This window comes from Rhinopithecus roxellana, chromosome 12, assembly GCF_007565055.1.
Source record: "Rhinopithecus roxellana isolate Shanxi Qingling chromosome 12, ASM756505v1, whole genome shotgun sequence".
Taxonomy (NCBI): domain Eukaryota; kingdom Metazoa; phylum Chordata; class Mammalia; order Primates; family Cercopithecidae; genus Rhinopithecus; species Rhinopithecus roxellana.
Window position 1 is genome coordinate 80,210,029 of NC_044560.1, and position 24,978 is coordinate 80,235,006.

General features: G+C 43.4%; 1 long non-coding RNA gene across 1 annotated transcript; it reads right to left on the reverse strand.

Moving 5' to 3' along the window:
• Positions 1–440: 440 nt before the first annotated feature.
• LOC104667895 lies at positions 441–3,311 on the reverse strand. The gene is made up of 2 exons (XR_748732.1): positions 3,030–3,311; positions 441–1,063 (listed from the first exon to the last, which is right to left on the reverse strand). It is a non-coding gene; the product is annotated as an uncharacterized LOC104667895 (long non-coding RNA).
• Between the last annotated feature and the right edge of the window lie 21,667 nt (positions 3,312–24,978).

Consider the following 24,978-nt stretch of genomic DNA (forward strand, 5'->3'; position numbering starts at 1 on the left):
ATCTTTTCTCTTAGGTTGATTTTTAAATGTAAGTCTCAGAAAACAATTTATGTTGTGTTGTTCATTGAGGGCCAGCACTCCTGATGTAAAAGGGTGAGAAGGTAGTAGGGGGTGTATGATGACAAATTACTTGATAGTTATAATGTACATTATCTGAGTGATGGATACCCTAAAAGTCCTGATTTTATCACTCTGCAATCTATGCATGGAACTAAATTACACTTGTACCCAACACATTTGTATAAATAAATAAAAAACAGCCACTACTAAGAGTTTGCTATCTTGCTTATTCATACATGAAAATACATTACAAATGTTTCCTATGATATTAACTATTATTGTTACAGGAGTTGAAAAGAAATTATTTAGGCAGATAGAGCAAAACAGTCCTTGATAAAGTTTTCTTTTCAATAAAAAGAAGTCCACAAATTATTATTACTTTTTTTTTTTTTTAACAAAGAGCAGCCTGTAAAATTGAGCTGCAGACAAAGATAAGCAAGCTGGAAGCTTGCATGAATCAATGCCGGCAGCCATGCTGCAGCTTGCTCTGCAGTGAATGCCAAGAAATAAGTATTCAGACAATTACAGCTGAACAGGGAGGCGAGCAGCTCCTCCAAGAGAGTGCTGCTTTAAGATTCATCTGCCAAGTATTCATTGAGAAGGCTAGTTGAACTACAATTTACACAAACAAGAAACATCCACCATGTGGCTATTTGGGGTCGGGTCATGAGGCACATATGGCCTTATTACATCTAAAAGCACTCAAAGCACATTCTTAGGAGGCTGTGTTTAGCACTCCTTATCACACATTCTGTTCCTTGTCCTATTTTCAGGGTCAAGGAATTAGTCTCATGCACAAACAACTTACACACAGTGCCTCAGTATTTTTCCATGCCTTGACCTCAAATGCCTTGTACATAAGCTTGAATGTATTGTACACTCCCCACATTTCCCCCTTCTTTAATTCTTAGAACGTGCTGATTATCCAATGTAAAGTAAACTTCTATCATTCTTCCCTGGTCATAGTTGGGTTGAGTGGCCGTACAAAGCCATTTTCAGATGCCTAAAAGATACAAAAAAGAATAAACATAACGACCACCACCCCAATGCATATGTTTAGCCCAGACAACCAAGTATTTGGGTTCAACCACTGAAAGTCTTCTTGTAATAACTGAAGGGTATTTGTTTGTAATTGCTGAGACCATCACTTAGGCTGTTTATTTAACTCACACTAAAGAGTAGAAACTCAAGAAGACAGGTGGTGGTGGTAAGCCTCATGTAGGTGTGCCTTCACTCTCCCAGGTATATTGGGAGCTATTATATGGCATAAGTGTGACACAGATTGAATTATATTGCTAATCACAATGTAAATTTTGACGGGTAATGAATGCCTGCTGTGGATCCCCTAACCATTCAATGACAGCTTCAAGGGCCACTAGGTGAGATAAAATATTTTTATCAGTATTTACTTGTTCTTAAAATTCATGGGTTACACTGTATACCATGTGGTTCACTACTGAGGCTGTATGAATAGATTCCGTCAAAGAGATAGCTGCAGTAGCAGCAATTGTTAGTATAATAATAGCTGAAACTAAAAAGGCAATTAGAGAGGCCAGACTTTTTTTTTTTTTTTTTTTTTTGAGTATGAGACAATGCTTTTCTAAATAACTGCAAGATAGAATCCCCTTTCCAGTTCTGGGTTGGATATACAGGGAGCCACAATCCTGACCACCATTTTAAAATAATGACATAGGGCCGGGCATGGTGGCTCACAATCCCAGCACTTTGGGAGGCCGAGGCAGGCAGATCATGAAGTAAGGAGTTTGAGACCAGAATGACCAACATGGTGAATCCTTGTCTTTACTAGAAATACAAAAACTAGTTGGGCGTGGTGATGCATGCCTGTAATCCCAGCTTCTTGGGAGGCTGAAACAGGAGAATTGCTTGAACCCAGGAGGCAGAGGTTGCAGTAAGCTGAGATGGTGCCACTGCACCCCAGCCCATGTGGCAGAACGACACTCTGTCTCAAAGAAAAAAAAAAGAAAATCATGACATAGTTTATATTTAATTGTGTAATGTTTTGATGAGACAAGTATGTAGCATATCAACTACTGGAAGAGACAGTAATACTATAAAAGGATTGATTCTGTTCTATGTTAGGAATACCCTGCCCAAACAAAAGTATATAGGGGTGCATAGCACAAATCAGGACTGTATCAGTAATATTATTGTGCAAGGAGAGGGTGTAGTTGTCACCACTATAAATGTAATCACTTTTATTATGAAAGAACCCATTCAAAAAAGGGAAGACCTAGTTTCCAAATTTGGGTATGCACAGGGCCTAAAACTTGTTCCCCTTTTGATTGTAATATTTGTCCTGAAAGCCCATACTCTGACCAGGTGATGGAACTATTGGCTGGACTCCCAAATCCAATAGTCTGACTTGCAGACATGGGATCTCCAAGGGGTCCCCAATCAAGTAAGGTGCCATTATCAAACAGGTCCTTGGCGCGGCACAGGTTGTCTGCATGGGGACCACCGGACAGCCTCAAACTTATATCGCCAGTCTTTTCTCGGATGGCATATAGGAAGATCAGGCGTTTGTATAATTTCATTAGAAACCTCAGTAAGATTACTCGTAACGGCAGAAATAAAAGTCAAGTTTGTGGGCTTAACATCCCTTTTGAGCTGATAGTAAAGATACTCCTGAGGAATGTGAGGAAAGTGAGGAAAGTGAGTACACTTACGTGCCAATGTAGAGAAACAAAGAGGAGGATTGCTAGACAATAAAGTCAAGGAGTCACTAAGTTTAATCCATCCCAAATTTTCAGTGATGGAGTAAGGGGCATCCATCGACTTCCCATCCAAGAAGTATTATTAGATGACAAAGGTGGGTCAGCATCCCACCACATAATAACATTGAAAACCAAGGGATTCAGAACATGACTCCAATAAACATGTTCTTGAGCTAAGCCCACCTGGCAAAGAACAAGAATTACCAGCCACTCCAACATCCATGTCTGTCTTACTTTCTCAGTAGCTTCCCCAATTACCGCCAGATACATACGAAACTGGTTCTCTGCAGTTGCAGGGTCTCCCATGGATGCAAGCCAGATAGTTCCCTGTTGGTCCCTATCTGGGTAATGTCAGGTGCTGTCCCCAGGTAATGTCAGGTGCCTTCCAAATCATCACTGTCAGTTTTGGTCGATTCTCCAACGACAGGTCCTTCATTATCAGGAGGGGCTTTCTTCAGTGGTCTCTAACTCATAATATGGTTTCACTCATTTTATGGGGATCCATTCTAGTCCCGTAGTTCATGAAACACAAACCGCACCTCGACTCCATTGCAATGCCTCATAAAGTCCCTCCCAATTCCCTGTACAAATGTCTCAAATTAACACCTTTCGTTCTGTGACCTCAACCAGTTTCATCCTACGATCAATAACCATCTGGCCATCTTGTCCAATATTCAAAAAATTGAGAGTAAGATTTTTGCTCTTTGTTCTCGAGGAGAGAGCTCCCATATTCCCTTTTTCATGTATTAAGATATATTTTAAGGGTTTGATGAGCTTGTTCAACAATGGCCTGACAGGTCGAGTTATAAGAAATACCAGTTTTGTGTTGTATGTGCCAAAGTTGCAATGCATTCAGAAAACTAGTGCTAAGATAGCAAGGACCATTATCAGTTTTAGTAGTCTGTGGCGGGCCTAAGGTCATAATAGATTCAAAAAGATAAGCAATTGCATCTTTAGTTTCTTCTCCAGTCTATGGAGTCACGTATATCAGGCCCGTATAAGTGTCCACAGTAACATGGAGAAATTTAAAGCATCCAAAAGGTGAATGCTGATAATACCAGTTTGGCAGGTAGCATTAGGTACCAGACCTCATGGGTTGGCACCAAGTCCCAGTGATAAAAGGGAGAGAGAATGCTGTTGGCAATCAGGACAAGTTTTAATAATCATGCAAGCTTGATCGAGCATTAAATGAAACTGTTGTTTAAGACTGTGAGCAGGCTGGGCACAGCGGCTCACACCTGTAATCCCAACATTTTGGGAAGCCGAGGTGGGTGGATCACCTGAGGTCAGGAGTTCGAGACCATCTTGACCAATGTAATGAAACCCTGTCTCTATTAAAAATACAAAAATTAACTGGGCATGATGGCATGAGCCTGTAATCACAGCTACTCGGGAGGCTGAGACAGGGGAATCACTTGAACCTGGGAGGTGGAGGTTGCAGTGAGCTGAGATCATACCATTGCAGTTCAGCCTGGGCAACAAGAAACTCTGTCTCAAAAAAAAAAAATGAAACTCTGTCTCAAAAAAAAAGAGACTGTGAGCATTCTGATGAAAGAAGGAATGATCAGCTTGAGCTTACAAAAATGCAGGAGAGTCTCCAAACCTCATCTGTGTTTGTACCAGAGCATCAGCTTGAGTGTTCCCTTCTGACAAGGGACCAGGTAGCCCAGAATGAGAGCGAATATGTGTGATATAAAAAGGTGACAATGGGGACAAAGGAGCTCATGTATTGTGAAAAACAGGGTTAGCAGGGGTTCTTTAGTAATGCCTTTTAAATGTGGGAGATGTAAATGAGTAATACTATACACTGCATAAGCAGAATCACTAATTATGTTCATGTCTTAGTAAGGAAAAGTTTGTAAGACCAATATTAGGGCACCTAACTCAGCCTGTTGTGTAGTTTTGAAATGTTCCTGGATTTTGTGCTACCAATTTTGCATGGCATCTTGCCACACTATAGCTGACTTTCCCATTTTTCTTGAACCATCTGTAAAGACAGTAGTGGTGTGAAGCAAGGGCTCAGAGACAACAATAGATGCAAATTTAACAGGCACAGTTTGTAAAAAGTTCAGGAGCTTAGAGGCTGGTAAATAGAAACTGATATTACCAATAAAGTTGGCCATTGCAACTTGCCAATCAAGATCACAGGCTAAGAGAGTATGAAATTGTCCCTTGCTTAAAAGTAAGAAAAGAGTAGCAGGGTCATATCCTGAAAATTGGATACAATGTTGGCATCCCTTTATGAGAAGCTATTAAATCTGTGGTCTCTTGTAGGTGTTTTGAGGGGGTTACAAGACAGGTAAAGCCACTCCAAAGGAGAAACATTTGTTTCAACTTGCCCAAGCATTCCTGTAGGGCTTTGAGGGGTATTAAAAATCAAAAGATCTATAGGTCTGTCAGGATCTAAACCCAATATGCACATTGGGCCAAGACTTGCTCCAGAGCCATAAGCTTTGCCTGTGCTAGCCAAGAGAGGTCTGGCAGTGAATTTAAAGCAGAGTCACCTTTCAGGGTGTCAAAAAGATTAGTCAAGTAATTTGTAGGAATGCCTAAATAGGGACGTATCCAACTAATCTCTCCTAGGACTCGCTGTCATGTATTTAGTTAAGTGCTGTGGAAGAATTATTTTCGTAAGTTGTGGCCTGAGTGTAGTAGATAAAATAAGACTTCCTATATAGAGCCACAGAGCCATCAGCTGGACTTTTTCTTGTGCAATAACGAGACCATATTGTGACATATGCTGTACTACCATTGCATGAAGTTGATGCAGTAATGACTGATGCTGAGCAGCTATCAAAATATCATCCATATAGTGGAAAATTTTTGCCTAGGAGAAGGATTGATGCACAGGAAGTAAGGCTTCATGTACATAAAGCTGACATATAGTAGGGCTATTCATGATCCCCTGGGGTAGAACTGTCCATTGATAACATTAAACTGGTTGCAGAGTATTATAAGTGGAAACAATAAAAGCAAAATTTTCTCGATCCTCAGGATGCAAGGGTATGGTTTAAAAAAAAATCTTTTAGATCAATTACAATAAGAGGCCAGTCTTTGGAGATCATAACCGGAGGAGGTAATCCTGGTTGCAAAGGCCCCATAGGAAACTACAGCATTAATAGCACAGAGGTCATACAATAACCTCCACTTTCCTGACCTTTTAAGAATGGTAAAATAGGAGTGTTCCAGGGACTAGTCCTAGGCTCAATGTGGCCAGCATCTAGTTGTTCTTGTACGAGACATTGGATGTGTTGCAATTTTTCCTTCTTAATGGGCCACTTATCCGCCCATACTGGGCTAGTAGTTTTCCACTTGGTTTTGATAATTTTCAAAGGAGCAGTGGTCCCTACCAAAAAGGCGGCAGGACAGAGAGGTTTAAGCCCCACTGTTCTAGGGCATCTCATCCCCACAGAGAAAATGGAATCTCTTCAGATAAAGGGCTGAACATGGGTGACCTTGCCTTCCGGGCCCAAAAGTGGATGAATATGCCTACTTAAAAAAAAAAAAAATCTGCTTTTTTATAAAACTTGATAAAAAATAGTATTTCAAACTGTATAGTCACCGGAAGTACACAGTTATCAAAAATGCACACACTTCACTTGGCATCTCCAGCACCTTCAGCTTTCTGTGCCTGGTCTGTTTTGGCATCTCCGTTTTCTGCAGGGTTATTCTCCTCCTTGCCAGCATCAGCTTTTCCCTTTTTCCCTTTGGGTACCCTCTCCCTTCTTTGCAGGGGCCTTTTTAGGCTTGGGCTCTGGCTTTGGAGGAGCAGGTTTAGCAGACAACCTCTCGGATCTTCTCTGTGGTTCGTCCTTCACCTTGGCTTTATCTCCTTTAGCATCCCCTTCAGCCTTTCTCTTGGGCATGGTGGCGACGGCGGCGGAAAGTAGGTGCTGGACGCCGGATGCAGCGGCGCGCGAGCTTTGGTCGGTCCGGGGGTCGTTCTCGCCTCTTCTTCAGAATATACCTACTTTTTAATGGCTGTTGATACCCTCCAACACCCATGATAGAATATCAGGCAGGAGAGGCCCAATCTGAAGGCCACTGTTTTTTAGCTGTTATAGTTTGATCAGCCACCATATCAATAATTCTCATAAACATAACTCCATTAATTGTTACTTCCAAGTATGGCCTATGACATGACACTGGAGTACTCCAAAAAACTTTCATCCCTGAGTGGCCGAATCCCGAGGCCCCACAGGTCTTCTGTTGAGCATTACCTTGAAGGTAAGAAATAAGAATAATCTGAGCAAGGCAAGTTCCTTTAGAGATGGTGTGGACCCCTGACACCTGTGCCATAATTTAATTTCTCCTAAATAGTCTGAATCTATGACTCCAGGGAAAATTTGAATTCCTTTACGTGTACTATAAGACCTTCTGATAATCAATCCAAATGTTCCTCTGGGTAATGGGCCATAGATTCCAGTAGAAATCAGCTGGACCCCATCTTGCTCTTTAAGCACCATGTCTGTTATGACTCCGAGGTCCAGCCCTGTGCTGCCAGAGGTGGCTGAAGAGAGGTTATGGTTGCTATTTCTGGTCCTGACTAGGAGGGGAAAGTCATTCCCCAAGTCTGGGAATTGGTGTTCCTCCATGGATTTTTCTGAGCGCTGGAGGTCTTGCCCCTCTTCCCGTTTCCCGATAATGGGTGTCCATCCTTATCAAATTTTGATTTTCACTGATTAGCCCAGTGCTTACCTTTGCTGAATCACGGGCATTCTTGAGAGGGTATTTTAGGGGCCTTTGATTTCTTTGGTACTCCCTTCTGTTGGCATTTTCCAAACATGTACATAAGCTTAGTTTTAGAAGTATTCTTCTCAGCATCTCTTCACCAAACTATATCAATTTTATTATTTATTTATTTATTTATTTATTTTTGAGATGGAGCTTTACTCTTTTTTTTTTTTTTTTTTTTTGAGATGGAGTCTTGCTCTGTCGCCCAGGCTGGAGTGCAGTGGCCCGATCTCAGCTCACTGCAAGCTCCGCCTCCCAGGTTTACACCATTCTCCTGCCTCAGCCTCCTGAGTAGCTGGGACTGCAGGCACCTGCCAAGTCGCCCGGCTGGTTTTTTGTATTTTTTAGTAGAGACGGGGTTTCACCGTGTTAGCCAGGATGGTCTCGATCTCCTGACCTCGTGATCCACCCGTCTCGGCCTCCCAAAGTGCTGGGATTACAGGCTTGAGCCACCGCGCCCAGCCTGGAGCTTTACTCTTGTAGCCCAGACTGGAGTACAATGGCACAATCTCCAATCACTACACCTCCGCCTCCTGGGTTCAAGCAATTCTACTGCTTCATCCTCCTGAGTAGCTGGGATTACAGGCATGTGCCACCACGCCCAGCTAGTTTTTCATATTTTTAGTAGAGACGGGGTTTCACCAAGTTGGCCAGGCTGGTCAGGAACTCCTTACCTCAGGTGATCCACCTGCGTCGGCCTCCCAAAGTGCTAGGATTACAGGTGTGAGCCACTGCACCCAGCAACTATTTTAATTTTAAAAAGTGAGAAGTGGGGAGGGCTTTTTAATGTTTTATTCCTTTCTATTCAGTTTATCTTATCCTATACATAAATGGAATAAAGCGTGGTGTCTGTCCTAATGATATTTATGTTGTGGTGATGCAGGAATATCTATGCTCCCAAGCAAGAGACGAAAAATCATGTTACCTGGGGCCCAAAGAGATGTTCAAGTTACATCTGTCAGGACTGATACCATAAGAGAGAGTCATCTTTTGAGCACAGTGAGATTTTGGTGAGTCATGTGGATGACATCAGAGACAAGCATTAACCGAACTTAGAGTCCTTATAAGACTTTCATATAAGATTGTCTTAGAATATGGTGGCCCAACTCACACAGAAGAGGATGGCTGTGCATCCAAGTGAGACTGATATTTTTTCTCAGGAGCAGAAATCTTAATGTAGGAGATGGCCACTCACTGATTAAGAGCATCAGAATTCCTTTCTTGGACTTATTTTTCATGTAATTTCTTAGGCTATGCCCTGATGGAACTCTCTGGGGGTCAGATTGCACACTGTCTCCCTGAGTTGCGTAAAGTACAGAACAGCATGTCTGCACTCCAGCTTCTAGTGTGTACCATCTCAGCAGAAAACACATCCCTGTCTATTTGGTTTCAAAAGTACTTTATTTGCCATAAAAAAAAAGTGAATTAATATAGTAGAAACCCAAGGACTGCCTAGGGGTAGTAGCAGGTCTGTCATCACCAGAAGTATTTAAATGCTGGCTAGACGAATACTCTGTGGAAATGTTTCACTCGTTGTGAAAGGGGTAAAATAAATCTTTTTCTTGGGCACTGACAGATCTAGCGAAGATCCTACCATACAATAGATAAACAGCAACTTCTGTTTACTAAATAAACTTTGTTTTCACAGATTACAGGTGAAGCAAAATATTGATAAAACATTAAGGTATCACAAGGTCACTTATGTTCTTTATGGGCTTTCAATTAAGAAATTACATGAAAAATAAGTCCGTGAAAGGAATTCTGATGCTCTTAATTAGCATCAGAACTGCTCTGATGGGCTTAAGCCATTGTGAAAGTCCTAGCTTGGTTCCTACCCAGAGTCTCTTCTCATGAATCCTATGCTTAAAAGTCAAACCGATAAAGCATCACTACATCAAACACAAACTTCAACACTCTTAACATTTAGGTGCAAATCTCATCTGAAAATCATTGAAAAGTTCAGGTCATCTACAAGAAATCTGTCCTTTGCATTTTAGTATCAGTAAATTAAAAGGAAAGCAGTAAAAGAATAAGAGAAAGCCATTTAATTATATTTGTAGGTAAGAACATAACATTGGTTTATCAGTTACATAGTATTTTTCATGCTTCATCCATGCCAGGTACTTAATTTTTAACCAACTCGAACACATTACAAGTGGAGAAATAGCTAAAAACATGGAAAACATATACATAACTCTTTAAAGGGTAGAGAACATGCCCAGTTCATATACATTGCTTAATCCAGCATTCCAATCTCAGTAAGGCACCACCATCCACCCAGCTATAAAATCCAAGATCAGGAAATCATCTATCCCTTCCTCACACCATCCCATCAACAAGCCTCTCCTACCTCTTAAACCTCTATCAAATCCATCTGAGCCCCCATCTCTATTGTCACTATGCTTCAGGCCACCAATGCTTTTCAAATTTTTCATAAACTAGCCTTCTAACTGATCTTCTTCCAAACAGAAGGCCAATCATTATTTCCTTCTACCAGGTCTATTTACTACTACGGGTAGAAATAGTCCATAACATTCAAATCTCACCACAGTACTTCCGTACTCAACACTTTTTACAGCTTTCCAGAGCTCTTACAAGCCTACTCTAGCCCCCGCCTACTTCTTCATTCCTGCCATTCCCCTCATTCAGTGTCTTTTCTTCTTCCAAACACACTGTACTTCTCCCACTTCCCTGCACATCCACCTTTTCAACCTCAGCTTCTGTACCTGCTGTTCTCTGAAGGATTTGTTTCTCTTCCTGTCACCGTTCTTCAGATATTAGTTCAAATATCACTTCCACAGGATGCCTTCCTTGACCTGCATCCTGACATCCTCCATTCCTCTCCCATACACAAAGGCCAAACTTTACTTCATAAGTTCTTGTCATACTTGACTTTGAGCAGTTAACACTGATATAAGTGAGCTTTTCATGGCTGGATGAGTCTCTTTCAATGTGATATATCCTCTCTGATATTAGCAACTGTCTATCTTTGCAACAAGTAAGCTTGGTGGTAAAGACAGAACCTTCACAAGCAGATAATTGGATATTTGTGGAATAAATAAAAATGTGTAAATGTAAAAAAAATCATGGGAATGGTAAATTTGATAGTGAAAAACCGTGTCTTTTAAAAAGAGGCTAAATCTGATACAGAACTGTACTTAGAAAAAATAAATCGTAAAACCTTAATAAGCTTTTCAACACAAAAATGGCTCTTGGAAAATTTATTTTTGTGATTTAAATACAAATCAAATCCAGAGAAACACAAGTTAAGCCTCCTTTAAGTTACTCTTGGTTTACAACTTTTAAGTTGAGGGTTTTAACCAAATACATGTAGATTTAACTGATCAAATCACAGAAAACCTGTTTGAGATGTTAAACCATTATAAAACAATCCACTGAACCAACAATTAAAAGCTCTAAAGTAAAAGATAAAATGGCCTAAAAAACTATTTTCTGTATCATAGAGGAAAATATAGAAGCCTCTTCAGAAATAAAACTAAATTAGAATAGTATATCTAAATGTATCTGCCAGGTATGAATCTAAATTCTAGTTATCATACAAGCACTTATTAATCGATATTTACAGTTAGTAATGTATCCTTAATCAATCAGGCTTTCATCTTATATAAAAGATACAAAGAATTTTTCACTCACAATGCTAGCATTTTCTTTGTTAAAAATTTAATCTTTGAAGAGAAAATCCATTCAATGGTTCACCTTGTGTTTCAGAATACCCACCTTATCTTCTGGGTATCTCTTTTATTTCTAAAAACATATGTACCTCTATTAAAAGAAAGTTAAAATTTTGATTGTATGTATTTAGAGAAGTGCTTTGTTGTTGTTTTTAACAATAAAGTACCAGGGTAAAATAACTTCCCCTGAAACAGTAAAAATGGTTCTTTTTATGAGTGTGATATATAATCAATTATTATCAAGTAGGTGCATTGCACATACACACATCAAGCAAGATTTATACCCTGCAGGTTTCTGGTTTTGTAATCAGTTTTAAAGCCAGGAAGTAATGGAATGAAGGGAAGTTAAAATTATATATAAACAAACACTTCTATTAACTCATACCACTAGTGAAACAAAACTCTAAATAAGTAGAGAAAATGAGTTCACACACTGAAGCTCTGAAATGTTCTGGGTCTTTTATCTGTGCGTTTATTTTTCCTATTGAATTTAAAGTTCAAACCAAAATCCACTAATAATGTTTAGAATTATTAAAGGCCACAGTATGACAGCTTTTAGTGCAACCAGGCATTAAGAAGCATTTTGTTTTCTCTTTAAGCTGAGCCAACTTTTATTTTAGAATTTCTGTAATTCAACATTCTTTCCCACCAAAGCACCTAAATCTTTTTCATGTAGCTGCAAATGACTACATGACAGATATGCCAAAGTTGTTAGTTTATGTCCACTTCCTTTACTGAATGTGTAGTGAAAGGCCTTAGTTTCCAATTTACATGTGGTTCTTCTCCAAGATCTTAAAAAAATCTCATGCTTATATTAGAAATCAACATGCAAGTTCAGGCCCGGTGGCTTATGCCTGTAATTCCAGTACTTTGGGAGGCAGAGGGAGGCCAATCACCTGAGGTCAGAAGTTTGAGACCAGCCTGACCAACATGGTGAAACCCTGTCTTTACTAAAAATACAAAAATTAGCCAGATGTGGTGGTGGGTGTCTGTAATCCCAGCTACTCAGGAGGCTGAGGCAGGAGAATTGCTTGATTCCAGGAGGCAGAGGTTGCTGTGTGCCGAGATTGCACCACTGTACTCCAGCCTGGGTGACAGGTCATCTACAAGAAATCTGTCAAAAAACATCTCTCAAAAAAAAAAAAAGAAAGAAAGAAAGAAAGAAATCAACATGCAATAGTCAGTGAGCACCAACCATGCAATGCAATTGTACTAGGTACAAGAGATAGAAAAAATAGTATTGAGGTGGGAGAAACATGTTAACAGATAAATTACAGCAGACAGACTTGACACATGGGGGTAAAAGTTATTAGGAACAGAAGGCCTAATTCTTTCTAGAAAAGGTAGTGTTTGAGATGGGTCTCAACAGAAGAGTAAATGTTCTTTGCTGGGGGAAGGGGATGGAGGCACAACAAAAAGAAGAACCCATGCAGCAGCAGAGGCAGTAAAGAATTGTTCAGTGTGGCAGTGATGTGGAAGATAGAGACAAGAGCCAAGACTAGCAATTTGGTTTGGAAGCAGATGAGGGTCTTTGTAAAACAAGTCAAGGAGTTTGGATTTTTCTTTTGTAGACAACAGGGAGCCAAAAGATGTTATTAGGCAGGCAAACAACGAGAGCAGCTTTAGGTTTTGAGGATAATGCCTCTGGCAGCGGGGTGGAAGATTAACAGCAGTAGGGACAAACTGGTGACAGAAAATTAAGAGGTGTTTATGACTCAATGAGGTCCTTAGGTCAGGAGTGATTAAACAGCCCATGTCAGTGATTGAAGCATGGTTTTGGGGAGAGCCTGGTGACTGATGGACATGGGAGTGAGAGAGACATGCATTAGGACAGCCAGCAGTACTGTTCCTGGCTTAGTAGGTTGTGTGCCTGGCTATCACCTTCCAGAAAGGATGGAGATTACTTTCATTTTTACAAGTACTTGCAGGATGAGGGAATCGTACAGTGATCAGGATGACAAAAGGTTACAACCTCAGATGAGTCATAAGTGAAAATACAGAGCTGGAGTTGCCAGTTTGTAGGTTAGAGGACAGGTCAGAAAAGCACCAGAATGCACAGGGCATTCTGCAGGAACAGAACTCACTCCCACGTATAAGACTGCAAAGGTTGCTGCGGAGAACAGGCATTGGGTACCTGGCCACTGGCACCAATGGGATGCTTACAGTCTGTCCACTGATTTAAGAATTTTAGGCAGGGCGCGGCTCACACCTTAGATGGGCGGATCACGAGGTCAGATTGAGACCATCCTGGCTAACATGGTGAAACCCCGTCTCTACTGAAAATACAAAAAATCAGCCAGGTGTGGTGGCGGGCGCCTGTAGTCCCAGCTACTCGGTAGGCTGAGGCAGGAGAATGGCTTGAATCTGGGACGCGGAGCTTGCAGTGATCTGAGATCGCTCCACACTCCAGCCTGGGCGACAGAGAGAGACTCCGTCTCAAAAAAAAAAAAAAAAAAAGAATTTTAAAACAACTATTCTCAAGTGTTGCACATGTCTCTAAGGTAAGAGGGAGCCCACACCACTTTGGAAGCAACTGTCTGCTTACTGCAGGCAGCCCTTTCTTTTCTGGAATTCAGTCTCCTCATCTTCCTGCCTTCTCCCTTGCATACTTCCCGCTTGTGTAATAGGGTGGAACATGGGAGGGCAGGACAAAGTTCAGACCAGTGGCACTGGTTGGCTAAAAGGTCACTCCTTTCATTATACTAGACAGTTCTGGTCTGAGGCCTGAGGTCCCAGAACATAAAAATTATCACTCTCTCCTTTATTGCATCCCTGTATTATCCCCATCCCTCTCAGCCATGGCAGCTGGCTGACATCCACCTTCTCAAGAGGACATGTATGGATAGAAGACCTGGCTCACAAACACTGCTCTATGAAAAGGGCAGATAGTTACGTAAGAATTTTGCAAAAACTGAGAAATTAAAATAAGGGAGACTAGGAATGCAAAAACATTAACTGTCAAGAAAGTAAGAGCTGGTTCAAAGAATTTTCTTAAAAGATACACTCCACATTACGGAAAACATGAGGGAGACTGGCAGATGACAGCATCACAGCGAATTTCCTAAAGAACTGAGGAGGTGACTGGGAAAACTGAGCCACCTACCAAAACAGCTTTACAGAGCCAATGCATCTCATTTGTTGTAGAAGCTGATGAGTTCTAGAACTCTTATTTACTATGGAGTTTTCAAATACATTCAACAGCACTTAATGTTTTCCTCAATCCCAAGCTTCTTGTAAAACTTTGACCCTGCCAACCATGGCACCTTAGAGGCAGATAAAAGCTTACCTACTTTATGGAATTTCAGATTTCTAAATATAGCACATGCAGTACAGGGAATGCACCCAGTGTGATTGTGGATGCAATAAAGGCCACTACTATACCTCTCAAGCAGGCTTCGTTGACTTCAGCTCTCCTGACATTTGGAGCTGTCCTATGCATTGCAATATGTGGAGCAGTATTTCTAGTGTCTGTACGCTAAAGGCCAGTAGCACCCTTTCCCAAAGCAAGACAGTAAAAAATTTATCATTCTGGAAAGGAAATCCACAGTGGACACCCTCAAAACCTCCTGATCTCAAAATATGCCACTTTATTCCATATGTAGGTTTTGGGTTTCTGGAACAGTTATATTATCCTTATTACAACAATCCCATGAGGTAGAAAAGCTACTGACAAGATGCCTGTCATCATATTCATCAATGGTAATGCCACCAAAGGCTAAAGTTTCATTTTAAATTTCCTTATACCTTCAAAATCAACTGAATTTATTTTGAAAAAAAAAAAAAGTCTTCTTTATTAAAAATAACAACACACATACACAGAGATAAATAAGCAGCATACATTTAAAGCTACATTGTTTTGAGATCAAGCCGACTCTATAAAGCAGCTGTTCCATAGGGCTAAGCGGTAGTTAGGAACTGTGGATTCTGAGCTTCATTTATTGCCAGCCCTTGGGTAGATCATAAAGCAGCTATAACAGGAGTCAATATATGCACCCAACCCTAATAGTTTTGCTCTGAGTAGAAATGTGAAATCTTTGCTGAATGCTTTCAAAAAACCAGGGTGAAAATAACTTAGTCCAAGAAGGTACATCAAAATGAATAAGGAATATTTTAAAGTAATTAAACCACCAAAAATATCCAATATATAATCCTACCCCATTATCTCTGAGAAAAGGGAAAAAAGAGAAGAATACAAAGCAAGCTATTGAAAGACAAATACAGCTTTTAAAAGTTCTATCTAATTAACCCCACTGAGAAATGTTTTGGCTACCTGGTGTATGCAGGCACTATACAGTGTAGAACAGTGGTTTCCAATCTTTTTGACACCAGGGTCTGGTTTTGCGGAAGACAATTTTTCCACACATGTGGCAGGATGGTTTTCATTTGGGATGATTCAAGCGCATTACACTTACTGTGCACTTTGTTGCTAATATGATTACATTGTAATATATGATGAAATAATTAAACAACTCACCATAATGTAGAATCAGTGAGAGCCCTGGGATTATTTTTCCGCAACGAAATGTTCCCATCTGGGGATGATGAGGGTCAGTGACAGACCCTAAGGCATTAGATTCTCAGAAATAGTGTGCGATCTACATCCCTCACATGCGCAGGTCACAATAGTGTTTGCACTCCTATGATAATCTAATGCTGCCGCTCATCTGTAATGCAAGTGATGGGGAGTGGATGTGAATACTGTTGAAGCCTCACCCACCATTCACCTCCTGCTGTGCAGCCTGGTTTGTAACAGGCCACAGACTGGTATCAGTTTGTGCCCCAGTGTTGAGGATCCCTGATGAAGGGCAACTACATTGATTGATTGAGTGAGTGAGTGAGTGAGTGAGTGAGTGAGTGAGTGAGTGAGTGGGTGAGTGCAATGGCTCAATCTCAGCTCACTGCAACCTCTGCCTCCTGGGTTCAAGCAATTCTCCTGCCTCAGTCTCCCAAAATAGGTGTGATTACAGGCATGTGACACCACGCCCGGTTAATTTCGTATTTTTAGTAGAGATGAGGTTTCACCATGTTGGTAAGGCTGGTCTCAAACTCGTGATCTCAATTTATTCACCCGCCTCAGCCTCCCAAAGTGCTGGGATTACAGGCCTGAGCCACAGTGTTCTTCTGACTACATTTATTACCAGTCATTTATTACCAGGGCACCTATGTTGTACAGTGCCTGGCATACACCAGGTTGTTAATTAACAGCTATTGATCTAACACAGGACTAATAAGGTAAGGTTTATTTTTTTCCCTTCAACATGCTGTGCCTGTTTCAGATGCAAATAAGACCTCAGGAGTCTGCCTGAAGTGACTTAAAATAAAAAATGTTCCCCCAGATGGGAACGTTTAGTTGCAGGAACATCAAACAGGCACTTGGATAGTGTAATAAGTTAGGTATGAATGTATCACCTGTACCAGCTTAGTGAGATGCATGTTTACATCACATAACAAACACCTGTCTGCCATGCTCAGGGCTTAGAGTCTGAATTGCTGATGAGAAATAAAGTGGTATCTAGACAACCCCAGAGAATGCTTATATCCATAAGCATTAGTAGCATTTCTAAAAATTATCAAACATCCAACAAGTCCTTTACAAACAAGATATTCTAACACGCAAACAGTTTAGCAGTATTTTAAAAAATGATAAACAGTGAGACTTCATTCACCTGAAATGGAGCACAAGACCCTTTGAAAGGAACTCGTACCCATTCCTGCAAAAATTGTCGACTCTTGAAGGTAGCACAGAACTAAGCGTTTTTTGTATGTTTCCAAAGAGGTTTTAGCCTCTAACAGACTCCCTGATTAAAATATGGCTTAGAAACTCTACCTGCCTACCTGAAAAAGCATCAAAACTAGAGAATGCTTTTCATGGGCGTGAGAAAAATGAAAACAACATCACATTCTTCTCTTTGCAATTCCCTTTCCCTCACTTTCCACTTCTATTAAATATACTACAGCATCATTGTGCACAGGTGCAGGGACCACTACATATCTAAAAAAGGAAAAAACCCTCAAGTATATGGGGATGGTCTGGCAACTCTGCCTTTGCAGAAATCATTTTTTTCCTCCAGATGGAAGTGTCTCACTATTTTCAGCATTCTCATCTAACAGGCAAACTTAGTTTCCACTGACTTCGAAAGGGATAAGCTTGAGTCTAAACTCTTAAGCAAGAATGAGGGTTCGATTTTCTAATAATGAAAATCCCAGACAGGTTTTTCAACCTACCAAATCGTTACAATTTTATTCACCCTTCTCCCTCTCTCCACAACCACTAACATCACCACCCACAAAAGAAGAAGAAAATCCCTCCAATGTTCCGCCAAGGTGTGCTGCTGCTAGCTCCGAAGCTCTATAGAGTTTTGTAACAGTGTGAACTGCTGCCCCGGATCTGGGCTCGTGTTCTATCTCCTAACCAGTAAGGAGAGAAGGAGGACAAATCCGCTGAGCAGAAAAAACAAAAACAGACAAACAAACAAAACAAAACAAAACAAACAAAAAACTTGCCTCCTCATTTATAACCTCTCTCATTGATGCAGAGCGGAAGAGGGGCGCCAGGTGCCCAGGGCGCCTGACAAGCGGCCAGCTGGCCAGCGCGTTCTGCCCTGGGCCGGATCCCAGCGCCCCGCAGGTCTCCTCCCTGCTAGGAAAGGAAGCGGCCCCGCCAGGCAGTGGGATCGGGCACCGCGTCCCGTCCTCACCCTTGGCCACGGAGTGAGTGACATCCTCGATGTGCCTTCGGTTGAGAAAACGCGCCGCTTCCCAGGGAGGGCGTTGGTGACGAGAAGGACCTCCCCTGCTCCTTAGTGGGATGGGGGGAGGGGGCCCAGGCAGAGGCTGGTGCTGGGGACAGAGGAAGCAACACTAGGCTGCAGACTGGTGTGGGAGGAAAAAAGGAAGTCCGGGAAACAGCCACAGATTTTTCCAGCTGGACAAGCCCCCCACCCCCCGCCCCCGCCTTTTTCCTGGACTCACGATGGAACCCGGCACCGAGTCCCTTACTCGCACAAGGAAGGTGCACTCCACACTGACGGATCCCTGCAAAACACACACCCCGCCAACGGAATGGAGAGGAACGATAAGCGCCCCCATGGCAGGGCCCTGACCCCCTTCTTTCCTGGGCGCCTTAGGTGGTAGTCGGCCACACCAAAACCGCCAGCCAGAAAAAGGCCAGGGCGCAGGACTGCCTACTGCCCCCTCGACGCCAGTGTCCTCTGCCCAGGAATTTCAAATCCTCAAAGCAGGGCGCTGCAGGCGCTTCCACCAAACACCCTGGCGAGAGCACCCCGGGAGGCCACCTCCTGGCCAGCACCCCTGATGCTTTGCGGCTGCAGGGGAAAGCAGGTGCCCTAGTTTTCAGGCTTTCCTGCCAGAGAGGGACTGGAAAGGCCATAGAAGGAAAGTTCCTCATTCCACAGGGGAAGGATGCCGGGAGACAGAGGGCAGAAGGTGGGGAGCAGCGTCCGGAAGATGTTTCTGGCCTACGAGGCTTGCACCATCCGAGTCCCGGCGGCTCTATAACAAATAAATTCACCCCAGTATTCCGGGAGGCCAAGGCAGGAGAAGCACTTTTGTCCAGAAATTTCAGATCAGCCTGGGCAACGTGGTGAGACTCCATCACTACAGAAGACATTTAGTCAGGTGTGGTGGGCCACGCCTGCAATCCCAGCTACTCGGGAGGCTGAGGTGAGAGGCTCCCTTGACACTACAGTGAGTCATAAGCTTGTGCCACTGTACTCCAGCCTAGATGACAGAGCAAGACCCTTTCTCATAGAATAAATAAATATATAAATAAACTCAGCGTCTGGGTTGGGCCGGATTCCTACCCTCCAAAAGCTAATATGGATGCACATCAGGTCTTTCTAGGGCAGCGCTGCAGAGACTGTCACTACGTGTTCTGGGTGCTGCTTGACGTGGCCCGTAGCTCAGAAAGAGAAGGAGTAGGAGTGAAGGAGTGGAGAAAGAGGAGAAGGAAGAGAGGAAAATGTAGAGAGAAAAAGAGAGGAGGAAATAAGAAGAAGAAGAGAGGAGGAGAAAATGAGAAGATAGTAAGAATAGAGGAAGAGGAGAAAATAAACAGGAGAGGAAGACAAGGGGACCAGGAGAGATGAGGAGAAAAACAAAGCTGGGAGGAAGACAGAAGGGGGAGGAGAAGAAGAGGAGGAGGAAAAGAAAAGAAGATGAGGAGAGGAGAAGGAGAGGAGGAGAAAAAAGGAAGGAAAAAGAGAGAAGGAGGAGAAGCATGAGAGACAAATGATGACAGGAGGAGGAGGAGAGGAGGATAAGGAGGAGGATCAAAGGAAAATGAGAAGGAGGAAAGGAGACAGAGGAGAAGGAAGAGGAGAAGATGAGGAGGGGTAAAAGAAGGAGGAGAAGACAGAGGAAGAGAGGAGAATGAGGAAGAGGAGAGAAGGAGGAGGAGAGAAGGAGGAGGAGGAGAGAAGGAGGCAGAGAGGAGAAAGAAGAGGAGGAGGAAAAGGGGAGAAGGAGCAGAGGAGGAGGAGGAGAAAAAGAAAAGGAAAAGGAGGAAGAAAGAAGGAGGAAGAGAAGAAGAAAAAGGAGAGGAGGAGAACAAGGAGGAGGAGATGAAAAGAAGGATGAAGAGAGGAAAAGAAAAAGGAGGAGGAGAGGAGGACAAGGAGGAGAGAAAAAGAATAAGGAGGAACTGAGAAGGAGGAGGAGGAGCAGGAAAAGATGATGATGAGGAGGAGCAGGAAAAATGAGGAGGAGAAAGTGAGGAGGAGAGGAGAAGGAAGAGAGAAGGAGGACAAGAGGAGGAGAAAGAGGAGCAGGGAAAGAAGGAGAGGAGGAGAAAAAGCATAAGAAGAAGAGAAGGAGAGGAGGGGAGGAGGAGGAGAAAGAGTAGGAGAGGAAGAGGAGGAGGAGAGGAGAAGGAGGAAGAGAAAAATAGGAGGAGAAGAGGAAGAGGAAAGAAGGAGGAGAAGGAGAGGACGAGGAGGAGAGAAGGAGGAGGGGAGGAAGGGAAATAGGAGAAGGAGGAGGAGATGAAGAGAAAAAAGGAGGGGAGGAGGAGGAGAGAGAGGAGAAGAAGAAGCAGAGAAGGAAGAGGAGAGGAGAGGAAAAAGGAGGAGCAGGTGGAGAGGGGGAGGAGGAGAGAAGAAGGAGAGGAGGAGGAATTGGGAAGGAAAAGGAGGAGAGGAGAAGGAGAGGAGGATGAGAAGAAAAAAGGTGAAGAAAAAAATGAGTAAGAGAGGAGAAAAAGAGATGGAGAAGGAGATGAGAGGAAGGAAGAGAAAAAGAGGAGGAGGAGCAGAGGAGAAGGAGGACAGGAGGAGGAGAGGAGGAAGGGAAAAGAAGAAGGAGGAAAGGAGAAGGAGGAGCAGGAGGAGAGGAGAAGTAGAAGAGAAGAAGGAGGAAGAGAAGAAAAGGAGGAGGTGAAGGAGGAAAAAGGGAGGAGTAGGAGAGAAGGAGGAGGTGGAGGAGAAGAGAAGCAGGAAGAGTAAAAGAGGAGGAGAGGAGAAGGAGTGGAAAATAAGGAGAGAAGAAGGAGGAGGAGAGGAGAAGGAGGTGGAGGAGAGGAGGAAAATAAAAGAGGAGAGGAAGAGGAGAGAAGGAGGAGGGGAGGAGGAAAAGAAAAAGGAGAGGAGGAAGGGAGAAAGAGGAGGAAGAGGGGGAATGTAGAACAGTAAGAGGAGGAGAGAAAAAGGAGGAGAGGAAGAGGAAAGGGGGAAGAGGAGAGGAGAAAGAGAGTAGAAGGAGTAGGAGGAGAAGGAGGAAAAGAAGAGGAGGAGAGGAAAAGAAGAGGAGGAGAGGAGAAGAAGAGGAGAAGGAAGAGGAGCACAGGAAGAAGAGGAGGGGAGAAGGAGGAGGAGTGGAGGAGGAGGAGTGGAGGAGGAGGAGTGGAGGAGGAGGAGTGGAGGAGGAGTGGAGGAGGAGGAGTGGAGGGGGAAGAGGAGATGAGAAGGAGAAGGAGGAGGAGGGGAGGAGGAGAGGAGAGGAAGGAGGAGAAAGAAAGAAGGAAGAGGAAGAGAGAAGAAGAAGAAGCAGGAAAAAAGAGAAGAGGAGGATAGTAGAAGGAGGATGAAGAAAAGGAAAGGAGTAGAGGAGAAGAAGGAGGAGAATAGGAAGAGTAAAAGATGAGTAGGAGGGGGAGGGGAGGTGGAGGTGGAGAGGTTTAGGGTGAGGAGGAGGAGAAAAGAATGAGGAAGAGGGGAAGAGGACAAGAGAAGGAGGAAAAGGAGGAGAGAAAAAGGAGAAGGAGGAGGAGAGGAGGAGAAGGAAAGTAGAAGGAGGAGGAGGGGAGGAGGAAGAAAAGGAGGGGAGGAGGTGGAAAATGAGGAGAGGAGGAGGAGGAAATGGAGAGGATGAGAGGGGGAGGAGAGGAGAAATAGGAGGAACAGGAGAGGAGGAGGAGGAGAAAAAGGAGAGAAGGAAAAGAGAAGGGAGGAGGAGGAGAGGAGGAGAAGGAAAAGGAGAGGAATAGATGAGTAGGACAAGAGAAGGAGGAGAAGGAGAAGGAGTAGAGAAGAAGAATGATAGGAGAGGAGGAGGAGAAGAGGAGGAGGAGAAGAGAATAAGAGAAGGAGGAGAGGAGGAGGAGGAGAGGAGGAGGAGAGGAGGAGAAGAGGAGGAGATGAGGATGAGAGGAGGAGGGGAAGGAGAGGGGGAGGAGGAAAAAGAGAAGAGGAGAGGAGGAAAGGAGAAGGAGAAAGTGAGGAGGTGGAGGAGAGGACGAGGAGGAGGAGAGAAGGAGTAGAAGGAAAGAAGGAGGAGTAGGAAAAACAGAGAAGGGGAGAAGGAGGAGAGGAGAAGGAGGAGGAGGAGAGGAGGAGGAGACGATGGGAGGCAGAGGAGAGTGGGAGATGGAGGAGGAGAAGAGGAGAGGATGAGGAGTGAAAGATGATGAGAGGAAGAAAAGGAGAGGAGGAGAGAAGGAAGTGAAGGGGAGAAACAGGAGATAATGAGGAGGATGAGGAGGAGGAGAGGAGGGGGAGGAGGAAGAGGAAAGGAGCTGATGGAAAAGGGAAAGAGAAAAGGAGGAGGAAGAGAAGAAAGTTATCACTTTGTGGCATTCAGTAATTATGACTATTGTCATGGCTTTTGGATTAAAGTTTAAACTCAATAGAGATGAGAACAAAGATCAAAGATCCAGATTATTTCAGAGCTCAATTTCAGAGCTAAAAAAAAGATATGTAGTAATACACCTGTGGACATTGCCAACATTGCCAATGCAAAAGAGTTGCATTACTTTGGTTTTGGATCCAGCAGTATGTCACTATATGCAATGTATGCAGTGCCTAAGAGAGAGCAGAGAGCCACAACACTTAGGTGCTGGGCCTAGTGACACATCACAATCTCTTTTTGGTCAGAGCCCAAACAGTAGAGGAGATCAACATCACCTAGGTTCTAGGTCCAGCAATACATCACAATACTTTCTGAGAGGAAGACCAAAGCAGGAGAGCCACATCACCTAGGTGAGAGCCCCAGAGATACGGCACAATGCCTTCTGTGGGTAGGGATCAGGAAGAAGAGGAAAGTGACATAACCTAGGGGCTACAGCCAGCTATATGTTACAATCATCCCAAGGGGCAGGGATGATGCATGAGAGGAGAGTCACATCAAATAGGTGGTGAGTAAAGCAATATGTAACAATCAGAGGAGAGTGTCATCTCCTACATGCTGGCCCATGAGATATGTTACAACCACCCTATGGGCAAAACCCAGGTAAGAGAAGAGATTAACATCAAATAGTTGATAGGCTAAGGGATACTTTGCAATGCCCCCTGTAGAAAGAGACTAGGAGAAATAAATCAGATTGCCTGTGTGCTTGGCCCAGGGATAAGTCACTTTGTCATCTGTGGAAATGGCCCAGGCGGGTGAGGAGAGTTACATCACTTAGATGCTGGGCACAGAGATATGTAACAATCTCTTCTATAAGCAAGACCCTGGTAAGAAAAGAAAGATACATCAAATATTTATGGACCCACAAATGCCCCCTTTTTTGACAGAGTCAAGGCAAGAAAGTCACATCACCTTGGTCCTGGGCCCAGCAACAGGTCACATTACCTTCTGAAGACAGGGCCAAGGCACATGAGTAACATCTTGGAGCTGGGCCCAGGATATATGTAACAATCTCCCCTGTGGGCAGAACCTAGGAAGAAAAGAAGTGTCACATTAGCTAGGTGCTGAGCCCAGAGATATGTCACCATCCCTCCAGGCAAGAGATGAGAGTACATTATCTGGGTGAGGAGTGCAGGGAGATATCACAATCCCCTTTTTAGGCTGTGCCCAGACAGAAGAGTGACATCGCCTAAGTGTTAGAATGAGCAACGTGTCACAATGCCCCTTGTGTGCAGCACCTCAAGGGAGGAAGGTAATTGGATCATGGGGCAGTTTCCCCCATACTGTTTTCATGAAAGTGAGTGAGTTCTCAGGAGATCTGATGGTTTTATAAGTGTTGGAAGTTCCTCCTTCATTCACTTTCTCCCTCCTGCCACCTTGTGAAAAAGGTCCCTGCTTCCCCTTCTACCATGATTATAAATTTCCTGAGGCCTCCCCAGCCATGTGGAACTGTGAGTCAATTAAACCTCTTTTCTACCTAAATTTCCTGGTCTTGGGCAATTCTTTATAGCAGCGTGAAAATGAACTAATACAATGTGATATGCATGAGAGTTGCAATCTGCATTAAGACCTTCATGCTGATATGGACCCATGATTGTACGTGTCACTCTAAGCTCAGGTATGAGAGTCAACTCCTCCCCAATTGGCTGGGTCTAAATAGAAGAGTACTCATCTGCCTACGAGCTGGGTTTAGAAATGGGTCACTATCCCATCTGGGGCCAGATGTTCACATATGACTGATACAGTTCCATCTGTAGACTGTGTCTACGTGTGAGATTCAGGATCTCACCAGTGGGTTGTGTCCATGTGTGAGGATGACTATTTTAAGGATTGGCAGGGTGTATATACCAGAAACACAGCATCTCCTGTGTCCTTGAACCTGTGATGACACTCTCTGTACCACTTGAGGGCTGTACACAATATGCAACAGAGTGGTAAACTTCTGTGGCCTTTATACAAAAAGGACACTCAGGATCTTACCTTTTCCCTAAGCCTAGCTATAAGAGACAGTATCACTTTCATCGGCTAGTTCAAGGTATGACAGTCATCATCACACCTGTGAGATGGGCCAGGATATATGTCACAGTTACTCCTCTGGATTAGGAGTAAGCAGGAGAGTAACATTACCTGGGTTTGAGGTCAGATGTATGTCACAATCTTCTCTGAGGGCTCAGCAATATGTCACAGTGATCTGTGTATTCAAGACCCAGTCAAAAGGGCCTCATCACCTTGTTGCGGGGTCCAGTGATATGTCATAACCTTTTCTGTTAGGAAGGTGCAGGCAGAAAAGAAAAGTCACATTCCTAGGTAGTGTATGCAGATATATGTCACAAGGCCCCCTGTGGGCAGGGCCCAGGCAGGAGCCTCTTATTTTCCAGGTGTTGGACCGAGTGTTATTTCATAATACACCAAGTATTTGGAGCCTAGGAAAAAGGAGAGTCACATCACGTAGGTGCTGGGCCAAGTGATATGTTATAATAGCCCTCTTTAGCAGGGTCCAGGCAGAAAAATAAATGTGTCACATCACCCAGGTGATAAACAAAAAGATATGGTATAACACCCCTGAGGGCAGGGCTCATGCAGAAGAGGTGCATCTCATGGTTGTTAAAATAGGCCATATGTCAAAATACACAATTTATACTGAGCTCAATCAGGCAGGAGAAAAGAGTAACATTACC